The sequence below is a fragment of the Pongo abelii genome, chromosome 16, assembly GCF_028885655.2.
Source record: "Pongo abelii isolate AG06213 chromosome 16, NHGRI_mPonAbe1-v2.0_pri, whole genome shotgun sequence".
NCBI lineage: Eukaryota > Metazoa > Chordata > Mammalia > Primates > Hominidae > Pongo > Pongo abelii.
This window is the reverse complement of record NC_072001.2, coordinates 40,350,856-40,375,705: the sequence shown is the minus strand read 5'-3', so window position 1 is coordinate 40,375,705 and position 24,850 is coordinate 40,350,856. Positions and strand designations below refer to the sequence as shown.

At 36.9% G+C, this 24,850-nt stretch overlaps 1 pseudogene; it reads right to left on the bottom strand.

Moving 5' to 3' along the window:
• LOC100449450 (small ribosomal subunit protein uS19-like) overlaps positions 1-24,270 on the bottom strand; it is a 40,048-nt pseudogene extending 15,778 nt beyond the window's left edge.
• Positions 24,271-24,850: the final 580 nt, after the last annotated feature.

The following is a 24,850-nucleotide window of genomic DNA, read 5'->3' as shown; positions in this document are numbered from 1 at the left end:
GGAGCCGATGCAATCAAATGGAAGAAAGGGTGTCAGCCCTGGAAGATGAAATGAATGAAATGAAGCTAGAAGGGAAGTTTAGAGAAAAAAGAATAAAAAGAAATGAGCAAAGCCTCCAAGAAATGTGGAACTATGTGAAAAGACCAAATCTACATCTGATTGGTGTACCTGAAAGTGACAGGGAGAATGGAAACAAGTTGGAAAACACTCTGCAGGATATTATCCAGGAGAACTTCCCCAATCTAGCAAGGCAGGCCAACATTCAGATTCAGGAAATACAGAGAACGCCACAAAGATACTCCTTGAGAAGAGCAACTCCAAGACACATAATTGTCAGATTGACCAAAGTTGAAATGAAGGAAAAAATGTTAAGGGCAGCCAGAGAGAAAGGTCGGGTTACCATCAAAGGGAAGCCCATCAGACTAACAGCGGATCTCTCGGCAGAAACCCTACAAGCCAGAAGAGAGTGGGGGCCAATATTCAACATTCTTAAAGAAAAGAATTTTCAATCCACAATTTCATATCCAGCCAAACTAAGCTTCATAAGTGAAGGAGAAATAAAATACTTTACAGACAAGCAAATGCTGAGAGATTTTGTCACCACCAGGCCTGCCCTAAAAGAGCTCCTGAAGGAAGCACTAAACATAGAAAGGCACAACCGGTACCAGCCACTGCAAAATCATGCCAAAACGTAAAGACCATCGAGACTAGGAAGAGACTGCATCAACTAACGAGCAAAATAACCAGCTAACATCATAATGACAGGATCAAATTCACACATAACAATATTAACTTTAAATGTAAATGGACTAAATGCTCCAATTAAAAGACACAGACTGGCAAATTGGATAAAGAGTCAAGACCCATCAGTGTGCTGTATTCAGGAAACCCATCTCACGTGCAGAGACACACATAGGCTCAAAATAAAAGGATGGAGGAAGATCTACCAAGCAAATGGAAAACAAAAAAAGGCAGGGGTTGCAATCCTAGTCTCTGATAAAACACACTTTAAACCAACAAAGATCAAAAGAGACAAAGAGGGCCATTACATAATGGTAAAGGGATTAATTCAACAAGAAGAGCTAACTATCCTAAATATATATGCACCCAATACAGGAGCACCCAGATTCATAAAGCAAGTCCTGAGTGCCCTACAAAGAGACTTAGACTCCCACACATTAATAATGGGAGACTTTAACACCCCACTGTCAACATTAGACAGATCAATGAGACAGAAAGTCAACAAGGATACCCAGGAATTGAACTCAGCTCTGCACCAAGCGGACCTAATAGACATCTACAGAACTCTCCACCCCAAATCAACAGAATATACATTTTTTTCAGCACCACACCACACCTATTCCAAAATTGACCACATACTTGGAAGTAAAGCTCTCCTCAATAAATGTAAAAGAACCGAAATTATAACAAACTATCTCTCAGATCACAGTGCAATCAAGCTAGAACTCAGGATTAAGAATCTCACTCAAAACCGCTCAACTACATGGAAACTGAACAACCTGCTCCTGAATGACTACTGGGTACATAACGAAATGAAGGCAGAAATAAAGATGTTCTTTGAAACCAACGAGAACCAAGACACAACATACCAGAATCTCTGGGATGCATTCAAAGCAGTGTGTAGAGGGAAATTTATAGCACTAAATGCCCACAAGAGAAAGCAGGAAAGATCCAAAATTGACACCCTAACATCACAATTAAAAGAACTAGAAAAGCAAGAGCAAACACATTCAAAAGCTAGCAGAAGGCAAGAAATAACTAAAATCAGAGCAGAACTGAAGGAAATAGAGACCCCAAAAAACCCTTCAAAAAATTAATGAATCCAGGAGCTGGTTTTTTGAAAGGATCAACAAAATTGATAGACTGCTAGGAAGATTAATAAAGAAAAAAAGAAGAATCAAATAGATGCAACAATAAATGATAAAGGGGATATCACCACCGATCCCACAGAAATACAAACTACCATCAGAGAATACTACGAACACCTCTATGCAAATAAACTAGAAAATCTAGAAGAAATGGATAAATTCCTCAACACATACACCCTCCCAAGACTAAACCAGGAAGAAGTTGAATCTCTGAATAGACCAATAACAGGAGCTGAAATTGTGGCAATAATCAATAGCTTACCAACCAAAAAAAGTCCAGGACCAGATGGGTTCACAGCCGAATTCTACCAGAGGTACAAGGAGGAGATGGTACCATTCCTTCTGAAACTATTCCAATCAATAGAAAAAGAGGGAATCCTCCGTAACTCATTTTATGAGGCCAGCATCATCCTGATACCAAAGCCAGGCAGAGACACAACCAAAAAAGAGAATTTTAGACCAATATCCTTGATGAACATTGATGCAAAAATCCTCAATAAAATACTGGCAAACAGAATCCAGCAGCACATCAAAAAGCTTATCCACCATGATCAAGTGGGCTTCATCCTTGGGATGCAAGGCTGGTTCAATATATGCAAATCAATAAATGTAATCCAGCATATAAACAGAACCAAAGACAAAAACCACATGATTATCTCAATAGATGCAGAAAAGGCCTTTGACAAAATTCAACAACCCTTCATGCTAAAAAATCTCAATAAATTAGGTATTGATGGGACGTATCTCAAAATAATAAGAGCTATGTATGACAAACCCACAGCCAATATCATACTGAATGGGCAAAAACTGGAAGCATTCCCTTTGAAAACTGGCACAAGACAGGGATGCCCTCTCTCACCACTTCTATTCAACATAGTGTTGGAAGTTCTGGCCAGGGCAATTAGGCAGGAGAAGGAAATAAAGGGTATTCAATTAGGAAAAGAGGAAGTCAAATTGTCCCTGTTTGCAGATGACATGATTGTATATCTAGAATACCCCACTGTCTCAGCCCAAAATCTCCTTAAGCTGATAAGCAACTTCAGCAAAGTCTCAGGATACAAAATCAATATACAAAAATCACAAGCATTCTTATACATCAATAACAGACAAACAGAGAGTCAAATCATGAGTGAACTCCCATTCATAATTGCTTCAAAGAGAATAAAATACCTAGGAATCCAACTTACAAGGGATGTGAAGGACGTCTTCAAGGAGAACTACAAACCACTGCTCAAGGAAATAAGAGAGGATACAAACAAATGGAAGAACATTCCCTGCTCATGGGTAGGAAGAATCAATATCGTGAAAATGGCCATCCTTCCCAAGGTAATTTACAGATTCAATGCCATCCCCATCAAGCTACCAATGACTTTCTTCACAGAATTGGAAAAAACTACTTTAAACTTCGTATGGAACCAAATAAGAGCCTGCATCGCCAAGTCAATCTTAAGCCAAAAGAACAAAGCTGGAGGCATCACACTACCTGACTTCAAACTATACTACAAGGCTACAGTAACCAAAACAGCATGGTACTGGTACCAAAACAGAGATATAGATCAATGGAACAGAACAGAGCCGTCAGAAATAATGCCACATATCTACAACTATCTGATCTTTGACAAACCTGACAAAAACAAGAAATGGGAAAACCATTCCCTATTTAATAAATGGTGCTGGGAAAACTGGCTAGCCATATGTAGAAAGCTGAAACTGGATCCCTTCCTTACACCTTATACAAAAATCAATTCAAGATGGATTAAAGACTTAAATGTTAGACCTAAAACCATAAAAACCCTAGAAGAAAACCTAGGCATTACCATTCAGGACATAGGCATGGGCAAGGACTTCATGTCTAAAACACCAAAAGCAATGGCAACAAAAGCCAAAATTGACAAATGGGATCTAATTAAACTAAAGAGCTTCTGCACAGCAAAAGAAACTACCATCAGAGTGAACAGGCAACCTACAAAATGGGAGAAAATTTTCGCAACCTACTCATCTGACAAAGGGCTAATATCCAGAATCTACAATGAACTCCAACAAATTTACAAGAAAAAAACAAACAACCCCATCAAAAAGTGGGCAAAGGACATGAACAGACACTTCTCAAAAGAAGACATTTATGCAGCCAAAAAACAGATGAAAAAATGCTCACCATCACTGGCCATCAGAGAAATGCTAATCAAAACCACAATGAGATACCATCTCACACCAGTTAGAATGGCAATCATTAAAAAGTCAGGAAACAACAGGTGCTGGAGAGGATGTGGAGAAATAGGAACACTTTCACACTCTTGGTGGGACTGTAAACTAGTTCAACCCTTGTGGAAGTCAGTGTGGCGATTCCTCCGGGATCTAGAACTAGAAATTCCATTCAATCCAGCCATCCCATTACTGGGTATATACCCAAAGGACTATAAATCATGCTGCTATAAAGACACATGCACACGTATGTTTATTGCGGCATTATTCACAATAGCAAAGACTTGGAACCAACCCAAATGTCCAACAATGATAGACTGGATTAAGAAAATGTGGCACATATATACCATGGAATACTATGCAGCCATAAAAAATGATGAGTTCATGTCCTTTGTAGGGACATGGATGAAATTGGAAATCATCATTCTCAGTAAACTATTGCAAGAACAAAAAAACAAACACCGCATATTCTCACTCATAGGTGGGAATTGAACAATGAGAACACATGGACACAGGAAGGGGGACATCACACTTCGCGGACTGTTGTGGGGTGAGGGGAGGGGGGAGGGATAGCATTGGGAGATATACCTAATGCTAGATGATGAGTTAGTGGGTGCAGCGCACCAGCATGGCACATGTATACATATGTAACTTACCTGCACGTTGTGCACATGTACCATAAAACCTAAAGTATAATAATAATAATAAAAATAAAAAAATAAATAAAAAAGGGAAAAAGGGGTCCTCCCTAACTCACGCTATGAAATAAACATTGGCCTAATAACAAAATCTGTCAGAGACACACTCACAAAAGAAAACTTGAGGACGATATTCCTCATAAACACAGAACTCAAAATGCTCAACAAAATACCAGCAAACTGAATCTAGAAACACATCAAAAAGCTAGTTCACTGTGATCAAATAGGATTTAAATCTGAAATTCAAGGCTTTGTATCTGGAGTACACAAATCAATAAAGGTGATTCACCACATAAACAGAATTAAAAGCAAAAGCATAGGATCATTTTAATAGATGCCAAGAAAGCTTTTGATAAAATCTAACATCCTTTCATGACAAAAATCTCAACAGACCATGTATTAAAGCAACATACCTCAAAATAATAGGAGGCATCTATGACAAACCCATAGCCAACATCAAGCTGACGCAAAAGCCGTAAACATTCCCATTCAGAACCACAACAAGACAAGGATACTCACTCTCACCACTTCTATTCAACATAGTGCTGGAAGTCCTAGCAAGAGAAATAAATAAAAGGTATCTAAATAGGAAAAGAAGACAAACAATCTCTTCATACTGATGATATGATTTTCTAGGTAACATAGAAAACCCTAAAGACTCTGCCAAAAGGCTCCTCAACCTAATAACTGACTTTAGTAAAGTTTCAGGATACAAAATCAATGTACAAAAATCAGTAGCATTTCTGTACAACAGTAACAATCAAGCTGAGATCAAATCAAGAATACAATCCCATTTATAAAAACCACCCAAAGATGAAATATCTAGGAATACATCTAACCAAGGAGGTGAAAGATCTCTGCAAGGAGAACTACAAAACACTGTTGAAAGAAATCAGAGATGACACAAATAAACGGCAATATATTCCATGCTCATGGATTGGAAGAGTCAATATCATTAAAATGACCATACTACACATAGATTTAATGCTATTCCCAACAAACTACCAATGTCATTTTTTTACAGAATTAGATAAAACTATTTTAAAATTCATATGGAACCAAAAAAAACATACTGAATGGCCAAAGCAATCCTAAGCAAAAAGAAGAAAGCTGGAGGCATCACATTACCCAACTTCAAACTATAGTACAAGGCTGCGATAACTAAAACAGCATGGTACTGGTACAAAACCAGATACTTAGACCAAAGAAACAGATTAGACACCCCGAAATAAAGCAACACATCTACAACCATGGGATCTTCAACAAAGCTGATAAAAATAAGCAATGAGAAAAAGACTCCCTATTCAATAAATGGTGCTGAGATAGTCATATGCAGAAGAATGAAACTGGACTCTTACCTTTCGACCATATAAAATATTAACTCAAGATAGAATAAAAATTTAAGTGTAGACTTCAAACTATAAAAATCCTAGAAGAAAATCTAAAAAGTATCCTTCTCAATGTTGGCCTTGGCAAAGAATTTTTGGCTAAGTCCCCAAAAGCAATTGCAAAAAAAACCTCCAAAAATTAATAAGTGGAACCTAATTAAACTAAACAGTTTCTGCTCAGCAAAAGAAACTATCAAGAGAGTAAACAGACAACCTACAGAAAAGGAGAAAATATTTGCAAACTATTCATCTGACAAAGGTCTAATACCCAGAATGTGTAAGCAACTTAAACAAATCAACAAACTAAGACAAACAGTCCAATTAGAAAATTGGCAAAGGACATGAACAGACACTCCTCAAAGGAAGACATGCAAGTGATCAACAAATAAATGAAAAAAATGCTCATCATAACTAATCATTGGAGAAATGCTAATCAAAACCACAATGATATACTATCTCAGACCAATCTGAATGGCTACTATTAAAAATTAAAATTATATCAGCCATAGGCAATGCAAAAATCCTCAATAAAATACTGGCAAATCAAATCCAGCAGCACATCAAAAAGCTTATCCACCATCATCAAGTCAGCTTCATCCTTGGGATGCAAGGCTGGTTCAACATATGCAAATCAGTAAATGTAATCCATCACATAAACAGAACCAATGACAAAAACCACATGATTATTTCAACAGATGCAGAAAAGGCCTTCGACAAAATTCAACATTCCTTCATGTTAAAAACTTTCAATAAACTAGGTATTGATGGAACATATCTCAAAATAATAACTATTTATGACAAACTCACAGCCAATATCATACTGAATGGGCAAAAGCTGGAAGCATTCCCCTTACTGGCAGAAGACAAGGATGCCCTCCCTCACCTCCTATTCAACATAGTATTCAACGTTCTGGCTAGGCCAATCAGGCAAAAAGAAAGAAATGAAGAGTATTCAAATAGGAAGAATACGCCGTCATCTCAGCCCGAAAACTTCTTAAGCTGATAAGCAACTTGAGCAAAGTCTCAGGATACAAAGTCAATGTGCAAAAATCACAAGCATTCCTATACATCAACGATAGGCAACCAGAGAGCCAAATTATGAATGAACTCCCATTCACAATTGCTACAAAGAGAATAAGATACCTAGGAATACAGCTAACAAGGGAATACAGCTAACAAGGGATGTGAAGGACTTCTTCAAGGAGAGCTACAAATCCCTGCTCAAGGAAATAAGAGGAACACAAACAAATGGAAAAACATTCCATCCTCATGGATAGGAGGAATCAATATCATAAAAAATAGCCATACTGCCCAAAGTAATGTATAGATTCAATGCTATTCCCATCAAACTCCCATTGACATTCTTCACAGACTTAGAAAAAACTACTTTAAAATTCATATGGAACCAAAAACAGCTCACATAGCTAAGACAATCCTAAGCAAAAAGAACAAATTTGGAGGCATCATGCTACCTGATTTCAAACTATACTACAAGCCTACAGTAACCAAAACAGCATGGTACTGGTGCCAAAACAGACATATAGACCAATGGAACAGAATAGAGACCACATAAATAACACCACACATCTACAACCATCTGATCTTCAACAAACCAGACAAAAACAAGCAATGGTGAAAGGATTCTCTATTTAATAAATGGTGCTGGGAAAACTGGCTAGCCATATGCAGAAAACTTAAACTGGACCTTTCCTTACACCTTATACAAAAATTAACTCAAGATGGATTAGAGACTTAAATGTAAAACCTAAAACCATAAAAATCCTAGAAGAAAACCTAGGCAGTGTGATTCAGGACATAGGCATGGGCAAAGATTTTATGATGAAATCACCAAAAACAATTGCAACAAAAGCTTAAATTGACAAATGGAATCTAATTAAACTAAACAGCTTCTGCACAGCAAAAGAAGCTATCATCAGAGATTTATGTGGCCAAAAAACATATGAAAAAAAGCTCACCATCACCAGTCATTAGAGAAATGCAAATCAGAACCACAATGAGATACCATCTTATGCCAGTCAGAATGGCGATTATTAAAAAGTCAAGAAACAACAGATCCTAGTGAGGCTTTGAAGAAATAGGAACTCTTTTAAATTGTTGGTGGGAATGTAAATTAGTTCAACCATTGTGGAAGACAGAGTGATGATTCCTCAAGGATCTAGAACCAGAGATACCATTTATTTGACCCAGCCATCCCATTTTGGGGTATATACTCAAAGGAATATAAATCCTTATGTTATAAAGATTTGTGCACATGTATGTTTATTGCAGCACTATTCACAATAGTAAAGACATGGAACAAACCCAAACGCCCATCAATGATAGAGTGGTTAAAGAAAATGTGGCGCATATGCACCATGAAATACTATGCAGCCACAAAAAGGAATGAGATCATGTCCTTTGCAGGGACATGGATGAAGCTGGAAATCATCATCCTCAGCAAACTAGCACAGAAACAGAAGACCAAACTCCGCATGTCTTCACTCATAAGTGGGAGTTTAACAATGAGAACACATGGATGCAAGGAGGGGAACACACACCAGGGACTATCAGGTGGGGGTGGGTAAGGGGAGGGAGAGCATCAAGACAAATAACTAATGCATGTGGGGCTTAAAACCTAGGTGATAGGTTGATAGGTGCAGCAAACCACCATAGTACACATATACCCAAGTAACAAACTTGCACATTCTGCACATGTATCCTGGAACTTAATAATTAAAATATTTTTTAAAATTCAAGTTTTATTTTAGATACAGGGGGTACATGTGCAGGTTTTTTTACATGGCTATACTCTGTGATGCTGAGGTTTAGGGTATGAGTCTTATCACCCAGGTAGTTAGCATGGTATCCAATAGGCAGTTTTTCAACCCATGACCCCTTTATTTTCCCTGCTCTAGTTGTCCTCAGTGTCTCCTGTTGCCATGTGTGTGTCCATAAGCACCCAACTTTTAGTTCCCACTTATAAGTGAGAATATGTGGTATTTGGTTTTCTGTTCCTGCATTAATTTGCTAGGGATCATGGCCTCTAGATCCATCCATGTTACTGTAAAAGACATAATTTCATACATTTTTATGGCTGCTTAGGATTCCACAGTGTATATGTACCGCCTTTTCTTTATTTGATCCACCATTGAGGGGCACCTGGGTTGATTCCATGCCTTTGCTGTTGTGAAGAGTGCTGTGATGAACATGTGAGTGCAGGTGTCTTTTGGTAGAATAATTTGTTTTCTTTTGGGTATATACTGCAATAATGGGATTGCTGAGTTGAATGGTAGTTGTTTTAATTTCTTTGAGAAATCTCTGAACTGCTTTCCACAGTGGCCAAACTAATTTACATTCCCACCAACAGTGTATAAGTATTCCCTATTCTCCATAGCCCTGCCTATAACTAATATTATTTTAATACTAGCCATTCAGATTGGTGTGAGATTACGTTTATTGATTTGCATATGTTGAACCAGCCTTGCATCCCAAAGATGAAGCTGACTTGATTGTGGTGGATAAGCTTTTTGATGTGCCACAGGATTTGGTTTGCCAGTATTTTATTGAGGATTTTTGCATCAATGTTCATCAAGTATATTGGCCTGAAGTTTTCTTTTCTGTTGCTGTGTCTCTGCCAGGTTTTGGTATTAGGATGATGCTGGCCTCATAAAATGAGTTAGGGAGGAGTCTCTCCTTTTCAATTGTTTGGAATAGCTTCTGAAAGAATGGTGCCAGCTCCTTTTTTGTGCCTCTGGTACAATTTGGCTGTGAATCTGCCTGGTCCTGGGCGTTTTTGGTTGATAGGCTTTTCATGACTGCCTCAATTTCAGAACTTGTTATTGGTCTATTCAGGTATTTGACTTCTTCCTGATTTAGTCTGGAGAGGGTGTATGTGTCCAGGAATTTATCCATTTCTTCTAGATTTTCTAGTTTATTTTCATGGAGGTGTTTATAGTATTCTCTGGTGGTGGTTTCTTTTTCTGTGGGGTCAGTGGTGATATCCCCTTTATCATTTTTTATTTATCTATTTGATTCTTCTCTCTTTTCTTCTTTATTATTCTAAACAGTAGTCTATCTTTGTTATGAATTTTTTTTAAAAAAAAACAGCTCCTGGATTTATTGATTTTTGAAGGATTTTTTCATGTCTCTATCTCCTTAAGTTCCACTCTGATTTTAGTTATTTCTTGTCTTCTGCCTGCTTTTGGAATTGTTTGCTCTTGCTTCTCTGGTTTTTCTTTTTTAATTGTGATGTTAGGGTGTTGATTTGTGATCTTTCTAGCTTTCTGATGTGGGCATTTAGTGCTATAAATTTCCCTCTTAACACTGCTTTGGCTGCATCCCAGAGATTCTGGTATGTTGTCTCTTTGTTCTCATTGGTTTCAGAGAACTTCTTGATTTCTGTCTTAATTTCATTATTTACCCAGGAGTCATTCAGGAGCAGGTTGTTAAATTTCCATGTAGTTGTGTGGTTTTGAGTGTTTCTTAATCCTGAGTTCTAATTTGATTGCACTGTGGTCTGAGAGACTGTTTCTTTGATTTCAGTTCTTTTGCATTTGCTGATGAGTGTTTTACTTCCAAATATGTGGTCTATATTACAGTAAGTGCCATGTGGCACTGAGAAGAGTGTATATTCTGTTGTTTTGGGGTAGAAAGTGATGTGGATATCTATTAGGTAAACTTGATCCAGAGCTGAGTTCAAGTCCTGAATATTCTTGTTAGTTTTCTGTCTCATTTATCTGTTTAATATTAACAGTAGGGTGTTAAAGTCTCCCACTATTATTGTGTGGAAGCCCAAGTCTTTTTGTAGGTCTCTATGGACTTGTTTTATGAACCCGGGTGCTCCTGTATTGGGTGCATATATATTTAGGATAGTTAGCTCTTCTTGTTGCATTGATCCCTTTACCATTATGTAATGCCCGTCTTTGTAGTATGTTTTGATCTTTGTTGGTTTAAAGTCTGTTTTGTCAGAGACTAGGATTGCAACCCCTGATTTTTTCTGCTTTCCATTTGCTTGGTAAATTTTTCTTCATCCCTTTATCTTGAGTTTATCTGTGTTTTTACACATGAGATGTGTCTCTTGAATGCAGCACACTGATGGTTCTTGACTCTTTATCCAATTGGCCAGTCTGTGTCTGTTATTGGGGGCATTTAGCCCATTTACATATATGGTTAATATTGTTATGTGTGAATTTGACCCTGACATCATGATGCTAGCTGGTTATTTTGCATACTAGTTGATCCCATTTCTTCATAGTGTCATTGGTCTTCATATTTTCCTATGTTTTGCAGTGGCTGGAACTGGTGTTTCCTTTCCATATTTAGTGCTTCCTTCAGGAGTTCTTGTAAGGCAGGACTGCTGGTGATGAATTCCCTCAGGATTTGCTTGTCTGAAAAGGATTTTATTTCTCCTTCACTTGTGAAGCTTAGTTTGGCTGGATATGAAATCCTGGGTTGAAAATTCTTTTTTTTTTTTTTAAGAATGTTGAATATTGGCCCCCATTCTCTTCTGGCTTGTAGGGTTTCTGCTGAGAAATCTGCTGTTAGTCTGATGGGCTTCCCTTTGTAGGTGACGTGGGCTTTCTCTCTGGCTGCCCTTATCATTTTTTTCTTCATTTCAACCTTGGAGAACCTGATGATTATGTTTCTTTGGGTTGGTCTTCTCATGGGGTATCTTACTGGGGTTCTCTGTATTTCCTGAATTTGAATGTTGGCCTGTCTTGCTAGGTTGGGGAAATCTCCCGGATAATACCCTGAAGTGTATTTTCCAAATTGTTCCCATTCTCTCCGTCTCTTTCAGGTACTCCAATCAGTTGTAGGTTCAGTCTTTTTACATAGTCCCATATTTCTTGGAGATTTTGTTCATACTTTTTCATTCTTTTTTCTCTAATCTTGTCTGCCTGCCTTATTTCAGCGATATAATCTTCCATCTCTGATATTTTTTCTTCTGCTTGATCGATTCAGCTACTGATATTTGTGTATGCTTCACAAAGTTCTCATGCTGCATTTTTCAGTTCCATCAGGTCATTTATGTTCCTCTCTAAACTAGTTATTTTAATTCACAGCTCCTCTAACCTTTTATCAAGGTTCTTAGCTTCTTTGCATTGGGTTAGAACATGCTCCTTTATCTCAGCACAGTTTGTTATTACTCACCTTCTGAACTGACCTTCTGTCAATTCGTCCATCTCATCCTCTGTCCAGTTCTGTGCCCTGGCTGGAGAGGTATTGTGATCATTTAGAGGAGGAGAGACACTCTGGCCTTGTGGGTTTTCAATGTTTTTTTGTGTGTGTTGTTGTTGATTCTTTCTCATCTTCATGGGTTTGTCTACTTTTGCTCTTTCAGGCTGCTGACCCTTTGACGAGGCTTTCATGGGGACTTTTTTTGTTGTTGATGCTATTGTTGTTGCTTTCTGTTTGTGTGTTTTTCTTTCAGTAGTCAGATCCCTCTTCTGTAGGGCTGCTGTGGTTTCCTGGAGGTTCTCTTCAGGCCTTACTCATCTGGAGGTGTCACTCGAGGAGGCTGGACAACAGCAAAATGGCTGCCTGCTCCTTCCCTTGGGATCTCTGGCCTCAAAGGGCACCAACATGATGCCAGTAGGAATGCCCCCGTATAGGATGTCTGACAACCCCTGTTGGTGGGTTCTCACCCAGTTGGATGGCACAGGAAGCAGGACTCATTTAATGAGGCATTTTGGCTGTCCCTTGGTGGAGGGCATGGGCTACACTGGTGGGGGAACCCACTCATCTGGGCTGCCCAGATTTCTCAGGGCAACTCCCTTGGCTGGGTGTGGGGGCTCCCCTGCCCTGTGTGGCTCTCAGGTGGGCTGCCTGCACCACATTGCTCTTCCTTCCTCTCCATGAGTCATGCCAGCCACCTAGTCAGTTCTAATGACAAAAGCTGGATATCTCAGTTGCCAGTGCAGGATTCACATGTTGTTTTGGATCTTATCAATGGGAGCCTGCAATCACCACTGCTTCTAGTTGGCCATCTTGGCTCCACTGAAATTTTTCTTTTAAGAAAAGATCATGACCTTTAAAGGAGAGATAATTTCTGTCTTATTATTTACCAATGTATTTCCAGAACTACTTTAAACTCAGAACATTGTAGACAGAGTTTTTACTTGTTGGTGCTTGACACCAACTGGATACTGAAAAATATGTTGTTACTTCTTCCTCATATTATTTTTAAATTCAATAATATTTGCCAAATTGGGAATATTATCAAGAAAACTAACCTACTTACCTGGTTATGGATTGCTTAAAAAGTTTTAAAATATGATCATATTTGTAAAATATTTTATATATAGAACCCATTTTCAAATATTTTATAGTTCCCAAATATATACTTGTTTATCTTGACATATAGAAAAAGAAATAAAGAAATACAGAAATGGTTACAATATGTAAAATTAATTGAATTATTATGGAATATAATATAAAGGACTAGATATTCAACTCTAAAACTCAGAGTTAGTCTGATTTATAGTTTTCCTTTTTAATATTTGTTTTAGAAAATTACCATTTATCTGCTTTTAATTTGGTAGTGCATTTTACAATTGACGGCATATTTGATTCAATAAATTATTAGAGAGTCAGGAGAGTTTTTTCTGAGGAGGCACATTTTCCCCAAACCTGGCCCTCAACAGCAAACTGGTTAAACTTGCAAGTGTCCTTGCATCTGGCATATAACACCTACAGCTAGGCTATCTGTGTCAGGTATCCTGGGGCCACTGACTTCTCTTCCGGAATTATATTCCTCAGAAGGATCCTGTCTCACCATCTCCACCTGGAGGAACAATAGTGGTCCTTCTTCTCAGGGAGCTACAACTTGCTGCTAATATTATAGAGCTAATATTATAGAAATTCACATACCGATGGACAGAAAGAAGTAAGAAAGAATTCCTAGGAGAGGTCTATGACTATGATTTGGTTTTTTATTGTCTACCAAAGTGTAAACTGTAGTGGCAGAGTCTGTCTTTCTCTCTGGCATATGTGTTAATGTGCCCAAAGGCTAGTAAGCATTGAGTATATTTAATATGCATGATAAATAAAGGGAGAAAGCCACCAATTTTGCCTTTTTAATGTTTATTTTTCCAAAAATACAAACTTCACTGTAAATAAAAATTGATAAAACATACTATCAATCTGAAATACTTTGAAGTAGGAAGTAATAGTAGAATAATTCTGATTCTGTACAAAAGAAGCCATGCAAATTTTTTACTGGAGAGTGGTCTACCTCTCCTTATTCCCTACCTCTTCATGCCAGAAATCAGAAGAGGAATGGATTAGGATGAGACTGAGGCTTCTGGGCACCAAGTACAGTGCAAAGCCCCCCTGCAGCTACTAAGCCTAAAATTCATGTGTTGAATGACACAAGTAAGGGAGGATGTGGCATTTAACATTCTAAATTGTGTGCCCTGTAGCTATAGCTTACTCATAGTGAAATTGGGCCCACTTTCTGTTCCAACCCATTCTTTTACATGTGTTGAGTGGAACTAAGCCAGAAATTGAACCAGAAGTACCCAGACATGTTGGTCAACTATTGCTTTAACAGATGCATTCTTTCATTCTGGCTCAATCTCAAATTCCTGTACTTCATGGATCTAAAAGAGGAAGAACATTTCACTCTGTCTTCATCATCTGGAATGCTCAAGTGTGAGTTTTATAAATTTTTAAATATACTTTATAAATATTCTTTGATATACATTCAATATTTAATAAAATTATTAAATATATATAAAATCAAGCCAGCTGTATGGCTCATATTCTGAGCTACATTGTCAGGTATTTAAGAGTCCAAAGCCACTGTATTATGGTCTGATGTCTGACAAACTGGCAAGAAGGCATGTTAACTAAACATAGGGCTACGGGGATGAAGCATTATTAGGCCCAATGTTATCTCTTTGGATTATGAAGTGTCCATTTTCTCTCTGATACTGATGGTTTTCTACTTTGGGAAATGGGTCTTTCTGTTTGTTTAGACTGACAGTGCTGATAAAGCCAGAATTGTGAGTTTAATTTTTGAAATGACAACTCAGTTTGGCACAGAGGAAGGCTCTTATGCTTAGCCCCTTCTTGTACTACTTGCTGAATGCCACCAACCTATTGTAGTGAAGGTTCAGTGCAAACATGTGGATGGAGCCCTGCAACTATCAATGTTGTGTGGAAAAACAAGTATAAGTACATGTACACACTAGTACACCTTTCAGCCGTTCATTTCTTCTTTCAGCCATTTGTTATTTCATTCAATAAGCTATAGCTGAATAGTCACAGGATACAGAATATATTAACAGCTAGTGACAAAAGACAAAGTCATCCTGTTGGATTTGAATCCAGGTATGTTAAGGCCAGTACATACTTTGAGTGTGTGGATTTTATCTAGGTTGTTTATAACTTGGCTTTGATTGGTTTTTAATTTTCTTTATTAAAGACAACATTTAAGAAGTTGTACTGAATTTGATTTATTTATTTTTATTTTATTTACTTAATATTTTTTGAGACGGAGTCTTGCTCTGTTGCCCAGGCTGGAGTGCAGTGGCGCGATCTCGACTCACTGCAAGCTCCGCCTCCTGGGTTCACGCCATTCTCCTGCCTCAGCCTCCTGAGTAGCTGGGACTACAGGTGCCTGCCACCACGCCTGGCTAATTGTTTGCATTCTTAGTAGAGACAGGGTTTCACCATGTTAGCCACTTAAAGCTATGATAAAAATAAATTTACATGAAAGGTATCAATTAGCTTTGGTAAACTTGTAGCTTACTTCCGTTTTTACAAACCTCCCACTTAGTACTTAAGGCTTTTTCTTTTTTGCATCTTTATAGAATCCAGTATGTCTGTAGGAAACCTAAATCTCTCTGCAAATGAACTCCATAATTAATTATTTGGTTCAGCTGTAAAAGTTTCTTTCATTCAGTATTATTAAGCCCTTCTAAGATTGTGCCATTTTTATATATTTTGTGTGAGGACTTCTGGTAAATTAGTAATGAAAAATGATTACTTGGAGTTCTTGCTCTTATGTTATTACCTCCTTTGGGCCAAAGATCTCAGGTTATGGAATTAAAATTGACACAGATTGCTTTATCAAATGATAGTAAGATGTGGTTTTGTTATACCATATAATGAGAAGTATATGCACGATACCTAAAAAAATGAAAAACTCTCCAAGTTCATATCCTGTAAATTCTAAAATTAAGGATACATTATTTAAATACACTGTTTTCCATAGCAGAGTCACACTCATTTTTTCCTTTATATCATTCATATTTACCAGGCCTTGCCTAAAAACTCCAGGTTTGGTTTTTGGGCTGGCAATACAGTTTTTGCTTCCTAGCTGTGATATAGGAGGATATACAGTCCAAAAATTCAACTGCAAGTGGCTGGATAATTCCTTCACTTTTCTGAGCATCTATTTTTTTGTCTTCAAAATGGAAATTTTAATGTCATTCTTATTTGTAAGGATTAAATGTTTATAATGGACATAAAGTTATCCATAAATATAAAATGGGCATAAATATAACTTCATATTAGTCTTATATTAGACTGTGGTAGAGCTATATTAGAGGTGATGATGCTTTCTCGAATTCCTTGTAAGCTTCTAGTTCACTAAAGGCAAAAATCTCTCCATTCAGTCACAAATATATTTGATGGTATTGCAGTGATATTTATGTTTCATTTGCATATGTGGAAAACTGACTAAACCTGCAGATTTTATTTTCACTTATAATCCCCATGCGTCTGATGACAAAAATTCCCCATCTGTCTTTCACAGAAGGGTAATTATTGGTGCTAAGGTGTAGAGCGTAATGTTTGGGAATCTCTTAAACAGTTTATCCTGTACTTGAATTCTAACAATGAAAATAGAAAAATGGTAGGGATTTCAAGATGGACTCTGAGGAATGATCAGACAAGCATGCTTTTATTCCATTTCCATCATTTTGAATTTTAAATCACCTTTTAAAGGGCACTAACTCATTCTTGCAAATTAATCTGCTTTCCAATTAATGTGCCCAACATGACAATAAGACCAGTTTTAGCTTGGCTAAGCAGACCAGTCAACCAGGAGTGTGTGACTTGAGGACTTGGAAAGCTTGTTGGAGTCCACATTTCCTTCCCCCTCCTTCCTCTGGGGCTCTTTTAACAGCTTAGATTTAATTAGGCCAGCTAATCCACCTAAAACCAGTGGATAGAAGAGTTTCTATAGAAACCCTCCCACTACCAAACAATATAATAATCTCCAGTATTCCCAATACTAATTACTACATGGAACAATGGCAGTACATTTATTAATCTGGATCAGTGCTTTCCAATAGAAATAGATTGTGAGCCACATATCTAATTTTTTAATTTTCTAGTAACCATGTCATGAAAAAAGTAAGAAAATTTTAAAAACACAAAAATCAAGTGAAATCAATTTAACAGCATATTTTATTTAAACATCCTATCCAAAATATTATCATTTCATCTTGTAACCAATACAAAACGTTGTTAACATGGTATTTTATCAATTTTTACATGTCTTCAAAGTCTTGTGTGTATTTTTTACTTATAGCTCATTATAATTTGAACATTTCAAGTGCTCAATAGCCACATGTTGTTAACAGCTACCATATTCTACAGGCTAGGTCTAGATTATTAGAATTCTTTCCTTGATAAGCCCATTTATGACATTTACTGATATATAGAAGTTTCCTTCTTTGTCTTTTTATTTTCCAGACCATGCACATTTTTGACATGCATTAAATTTTATAAAAGTAGACTGCAAATGGTAGTGATGAGAAATGCCAGGTTTTATTACAAGAAAGCGTTCATAAATAGAAATGACTTTGTGTTTTCAATCAAAAAGTAAATAATGCTTGCATGAAAATATGAGCATCAGATTTTCCAAAGGAAAATTGAAGAGTGGTGTGCGAGAAGAAACCATTTATATACTTTATGAATGTAGAGATGTGCTATATCCCAAGTTTCTATAGAAAAATAGTGATTTTGAACTACAAGAAATGTTAAGTCATAGTGCAAAACAGTGCTTAGTGGTATTCTGGTCTGAAACATACCTATTAAATGCTTGCCTTAGGTGGTTAGGATTAAATACCATACCAATAAAGATTGGCCCTGGCATATTGGAACTTCTAAGTTAAAATTAGTCATAGGAATGCAAACGTACAGAGATGTACTGGTTTTCTAAAATACCCTCTTCACTATCACCTTCAAAATTATTTTTTTCTCAGTTTTGGAGTGTTTGGGAGAGTGATTCTTTCCTTTCACTTTTGTTTACTCAATTTAGCATAATCTTGAGGAAATGGGAAAATGAATAGAGAGATTACATGCCCCGAAAACCACTCACATCTATGCAAGAGAACATGTATCCTTAATATTTTCCTAGCCCTTCCTTGTTCTAATATCTAATATCTTATAGCCTTAATGAATATGGCACATGGGCACAATCACAAAGATATTATGCCAGAAAAAGTGTCTTCAGCACTGTTGAATGTCTGAGGCCAGCCAGAGTCTGTGGAATTCTTTTGTGGAAGAGTGGTCTCAGAATCACCAAAGGCATCTTATTCGTTACCAACATGGTATCTTCTGACAATGCATCTGCCCATGGAAGGGGGGCATGTTGTGTTTCTATAGCTCAAGATCTCAATATATTTGAAAACTTATCATTAGATAATTAGAACTAGTAGTAGTAAGATTATTATTGAAAACGCATTTTATCCATAGATGTTATGAATAGTCAAAATAAAAGTAAATATGTGTCTACATAAAACTTGCACATGAGTGTTTATACCAGACTTATAGTTGCCAAAATTTGGAAGCAACCAAGATGTTCTTCAGTGAATGAATGGATTAACTGTGGTACATCTAGACAATGGATTTTTTTAATTATTATTTTTTAAAATTTTACTTCAGATTCAGGGGTTACATGTGCTTTTTGGTTACATGGATATATTGTCAACTGGTGGGGACAATGGACTATTATTTAGCACTAAAAGAAAGCTAACAAGCTTGAGCTATCAAGTCATGAAAAGGCATAAAGGAACCTTAAATGTATATTAGTGAGTAAAAGAAGCCAATCTGAAAAGGCTACTTACGTATGATTTGAACTACCTGACATTCTGAAAAACGCAAAACCGTGGAGACAGGAAAAAGATCAGTGGTTGCCAGTGGTGAGGGGGGAAGGAGGAATGAATAGGTAAAGCACAGAGGATTCTTAGGGTAGTGAAAATACTCTGTGTGATACTCTAATGGTAGATACATGTCACTATACATTTGCCACACCCCTGTACAACACCGAGATTAAATCCCCATATCAACTATGGACTTTGGGTGATAATGACATGTCGATGTAGGTTCATCAATTGTAATATATGTACCACTTTGGATGGGGATGTTGATAATGGAGGAGGCTATACATGTGTCAGGACAAGGGACATATGGGAAATCTCTGTGTCTTTCTCTCAGTTTTGTGGTGAACCTGAAACTGCTCTAAGAAAATAAAGTCTTCTAAGAAAAGTTACCATAGATAGGTAGGTAGGCTTAAAATAATTTACCGTCATTTGAAAATTACAGTTTATTCATTTCTTGCAAAGCATATCCAAATACTGGCCTACTGTATTTTATTCAATTTAATGTCTGTATAATTTCTCATGCCTGAGGGGCATGAGAAAAGTTGATTCCCAGAGCTTCACTTTCAGAGATTCTACTTCAGTAGCTACCATGTGGGGCCCAGAAATCTAAATGCATTCAAGCCCTCTCAGATGATTTTGAAGATCACATTGAAACAGACATGACTCTGTCAGGATTGATTGATATGAATTGGAATCATGTGTATAGGTGTAAGAATTGCTATCTTAGCAGATGGATTCATTATTGCTAGCAATGCTAATAAGCTTAAGGTCAAATCAGTTAATAAATGTTAGTTCTTTGGGCAATTTTTGATTAAGTTGTGCTTTCAACATTTTAAAATACTGTACTAAGTACAGATTTTTAAGGCATTCAGCCCCTTAAAAATCAATACATAATTTGCATTTTAGGAAGAGCAATGGAAATGTTCAATAGAAGGACATCATAGTCATTGGTCATTAAAATATTTGGCTCCATTTAAGTGCTAACTATGAAAAGTGGACATAAATATAGGTACTTTTCTAAATATAAATTAGTCCTCTCAGATGGAGGTGATTTTGTATTTGCTAAGATATCCCTTTATTTACATTATTAAAGAAATGCTTTTATTGTTTGAAATGACAAATTGCCCTTATTTAAATGCTTATTAAAAATGGCAACATCTTTTTTCTTCAGAAATATACAGAAATATTTATGTGATAGATTTTATCAGCACAGCTCCATCTCTCAACAGGTAGTTGTATTTGCTTCTCAGTAGAATTGGTGACAGATTATGACAATTTGATTTTATCCTAACAAGCAAAAAGTATTTCAGAGCCTCATGGCTGAACCTGGCTGCACCTTCACTTATTTGAAAATTAAAGTTTTATTAGCCTTTTAGTTATCATGTTTGCTGAGAAATTATATCATATATTTCATAGTGGAGACAAGAATCACAGTGATTCAATATTGATACCAAAAAGATAAATGTTTTCTTTCTATATTTTAGAAAATTCTAATTGTTATTATTCTCATAAAGAAAATAAAAATTTAGGTATATTTTTATTCAAAATATATTACATACAAAATACATGAAATATTATATCCAAAATTAAATATTTTTATTTGCTACAAGCAATTAAGGTTATTTATTTTATACTATCAAATGATGAAAATAGAAAAACCTTCTCTAATTTCTAAGTCAAAGAAATTTAAAACAAAACATTCATAAGTTTTAGCATCTAAATTTGCTCCCTGGAATGAACCATAAGCTATAACAATATCTAGCCCAAGAATTACTATGAAATGTGTTCATAAGAATTAAACTTATTTTTCCTGATGAGTACTAGGTTAATAAGAAAACAGAAATTACAACCAGATTTATTTTTTTCCTAAAGTGACCAAAAACTGAAGATGTAGAAAAACTAAACTGAAAGGCTTACAACTTTGTTTGCTAAAGAACAGGTGGTATTATGTTTCTGTTTATAAAATAATTACTTGGAGATTATTAAAAGAAACATGGAAAACCAAGAAAATTGGCAAAATTAATCAGAACCCATTATCTACAATGCAGAAATAATTACTATTTCTGTATTTCATTTCTGTATGTCTAAGAAGTATGCAAAAATATTTTTATATAATACATATTTAAACTTTCACATGCTGCTTCAATGAACTTCAACTTTAAATCATAAAGAAGTTCTTATGTCATTCATTTTCTGTATTTTCACTTTTTAGTATTATGTAATATGCCAATGAATTGTAATTTATTTGAGGACTTCTTTAATTTTTGGCCTTTAGGGTTCCAAGTTTTTACTGTTATAAATAATGCTGTGATAAACACACTTATATGTTAATCATTATCCACATTTCCATAGGACGAACCTTATAAGTATGGTAAAAGTACCAACATTTCTATGCCACTAAATATGTATTGCCACATATGTATTATTACACGGTAATATGTATTGCCACATAATACACAATATCTATTGCTTTCCACAAAGATCATGCCAATTTACACTTCCACCCCAGTGTTTTAAAGTTCTGATCTCATCACACCTCAAGAGAACAGATGAATCTCAATATGTTTTTTGTATGCGAGAGTACTGTTCCAGTGGTCTTTAAAAGCAGCAATTAAATGAGGTCAAAAGGAAGAGCCTGATTTAATCCATGAAAAATATGACTTTACTGTTAATTAACCGACCCTAAAGCTTAGTGATATTTTTCCCGATTAGCTCTTAGACCCTGAACTTTTCCTTGTGCTGATGCAAGTCAGGGTAATAGGGAACATGTGATGGCAATCATTAATTGCATTGGATACTTCATATCAGCGGTATAGTTATTGCCCATTTTCCTGTTTGTTCTTAAAACTTGTAGTTTTCTGAAGGATTGACTGTGCCTGTCATTATCTCTTTGCCCTTGTCATAGTTTATGAGAGACACGTACAGAGAGATATTTGCCAAAGATAAACTGGGTCAAGGAGATCTTTTGATTGCCAACATATGATACCGTGTCCAGTTTTGCCATTTGTTGATAACGTTGTTGTGTTATTATTTGGTGATAACCCTCTCTCTTGCTCTCATTTTTTAATACTCAACATGTAGACTTGATGCATAAATTATAAGGAAAAAACTGAATTGAGTTTTGCTCTACCCTAGGGATCTAAAATATGAGGCTTAAAGTTCTATAACATTTAGTCTGGGTAAGTCAAACTATTAATATGCCTGGTTAGCCTCCTCTACTAGCATCACCCATGATGTGTTCTTGGTCTATAGATTTGTGGGTATTTACAGTTTTGTTTCTTCTGACGTTCCCCATAGGACTTGATTTGCTATGTTTGAGGGACTTACCTAAAAGGCTTTAAGTAAAGCTGAGCAAGTAGCATTAATAGATTTATCATAGTTCTGGAAACTCTTAACAGTCACTGTGCAAGGTAACAAACTACATCTCCACTGGACTGTCTCATCTCAAGTAGCATGCATCCCTAAACCTACTTCACCTGCCACTTTATCTCTCAACTGTTGGCAGCTGTATCCTCCAAGACCTTAGTTCAATATCCCTGTAGTCATCTTCAACTATTCTCTTTCTATTATACCTAACAGCTGATGTATGAAACAATCCTATCAGTTTCGCTGTTGAAATGGTTGCAGACTCCATTATTTCTCGTCACTTCTACTTTTACCTTGATCCAAAGCACCATTATATCTTGGATGATTTATTGTCAGGTAAGACAAATCATGTCACTCCCTTCTCAGAATTCTGAAATTCATTGTTCTCCATCTCATTCAAAATTTTTAAGAGTCCCTAAGGTGGCCCCTGCTGACCCCATAACCTTCTTTCACAACTGATCCTCTTGTTCACATCACTTTGGAGTCATTGTGACCTCCCTGTTATTCCTCTGCCCCAGGACTTTTGCTCCAGCAATGTCCTCTACCTGGAATGCTTTTCCTCCAGGTAACCACTTAACTGAACTCTCACTTTCTTCAATGTTTTGCACAAACATCATCATCTTAATGATGCTTACAATGACCACCTTATTTAAATTGCAGCCCCAAGACTGAGAGGTTTTCTTAACTCTGCTGTATTTCAGATTTTTTTCTCACCTATGTGACATAGTTATTTACTATTTTTATTGTTTTGTGTTTGTCTCTTCCACTAGAAGGCAAGGTACTTGAAGGCAAGGATCTTTGCTTGCCTTACTCATTAATAAAAATTCCAAGAGTCTAGGATGGTGCTTTGCACATGAAATAAGTGGAATAGATAGTTGACAAATAAATGCCCCCAAAACAAACAAAAGAAATTAAAAATCTCGAGGTTAGGAATTAATTATTAAAATGCGAATGAGCTTTAATGAAAACTATGGAGATGCAGCTGCATAAAAATGTGCCCCCTGCTTCTAACTACTCCTCATCACCTTAGGTTTTCATCCCAATTCACACCTTTAAACCAGCTTGATCAAAACCAACAATAACTTCTACCTTGGAAAATTCTTATCTCCCTAATCTTTCAGAAGCTTTTTTTTTTTTTTTTTTTTTTTTTTTTTGAGATATATATGCCTTTATTAGCTAAGCCAGTACTTGAGGGGGATGCAGCAGGGGTGGCCCTAATGCCGGCCGGCAGTGCTTCACGGGCTTGTAGGTGATGGAGAACTCACCCATTAGTGGCCGATCATCTCCAGCTTGATCTCCACCTGGCTGAAGGTTTTGCCGTTGTAGACGCCCACCATGCTGCCCATCATCTTAGGCAAGATGATTATGTCCTGCAGGTGCGTCTTCACCACTTCCGGCTTCTCCATGGGCGGTACCTCATTCTTGGCCTTGCGCAGGCGCTTCAGCGGCGAGTGCTGTTTCCGCCCCAGGCCAGGTTCAAACGCTGCTGCCGACGCGCACTGTACGGCTGCATAAGCTGCTCGTAGGACACGTCCAGCAGCTGGTCCAGGCCCACGTCGCGGTAAGTGAACTTGCGGAAGGTCCACTTCTTCTGCTCTACGTCTGTCATCTTGCCGCAGAAGCATTTTAAACGGTCATCCACCTCCCCTCTCTTGAAACGTTATACTGTGAATTTTATGTTATGATACGCTCCCGTTTCCTAACTTGCGTCTCCTTGGTTGGCTCTTTCCCCTCCGTTCAGCCTGTGTATATTGGAAAGACCTGGGACTCTGTTCTGGGCAATCTTTTTTTTTTTTTTTTTTTTTTCCTATTGCGTGATCCTTTCTGCACTTGCAATTCCATCTGTGTGGTTATTACTGCTAAATGTGTGTTTTCAGCCTTGACCAGACTGCTATATTCATGTATACAGCTGTATTCTTGACATCAGTATTTAGGTGTCTAACAGGCAGCTTTAAGTCAACAGGGTTAAAATTAAACTCTTGATGCACTGCCCTTCTGCCCTTCCTACTTCTATCTCCCCATCTGAGTAAACACCACCAACTATTACCCAGTTGTTCAAGCAAGAAAATCTCGATGTCATCTTGATTCCTCTTTCTTTCTCATCTCTCCTTAAGTCTAAGGTATAATGAGGCCTTTAAGCTTCATCTCTAATATACCACAAATCCAAGCTCTGGTTACCAACTCTACAG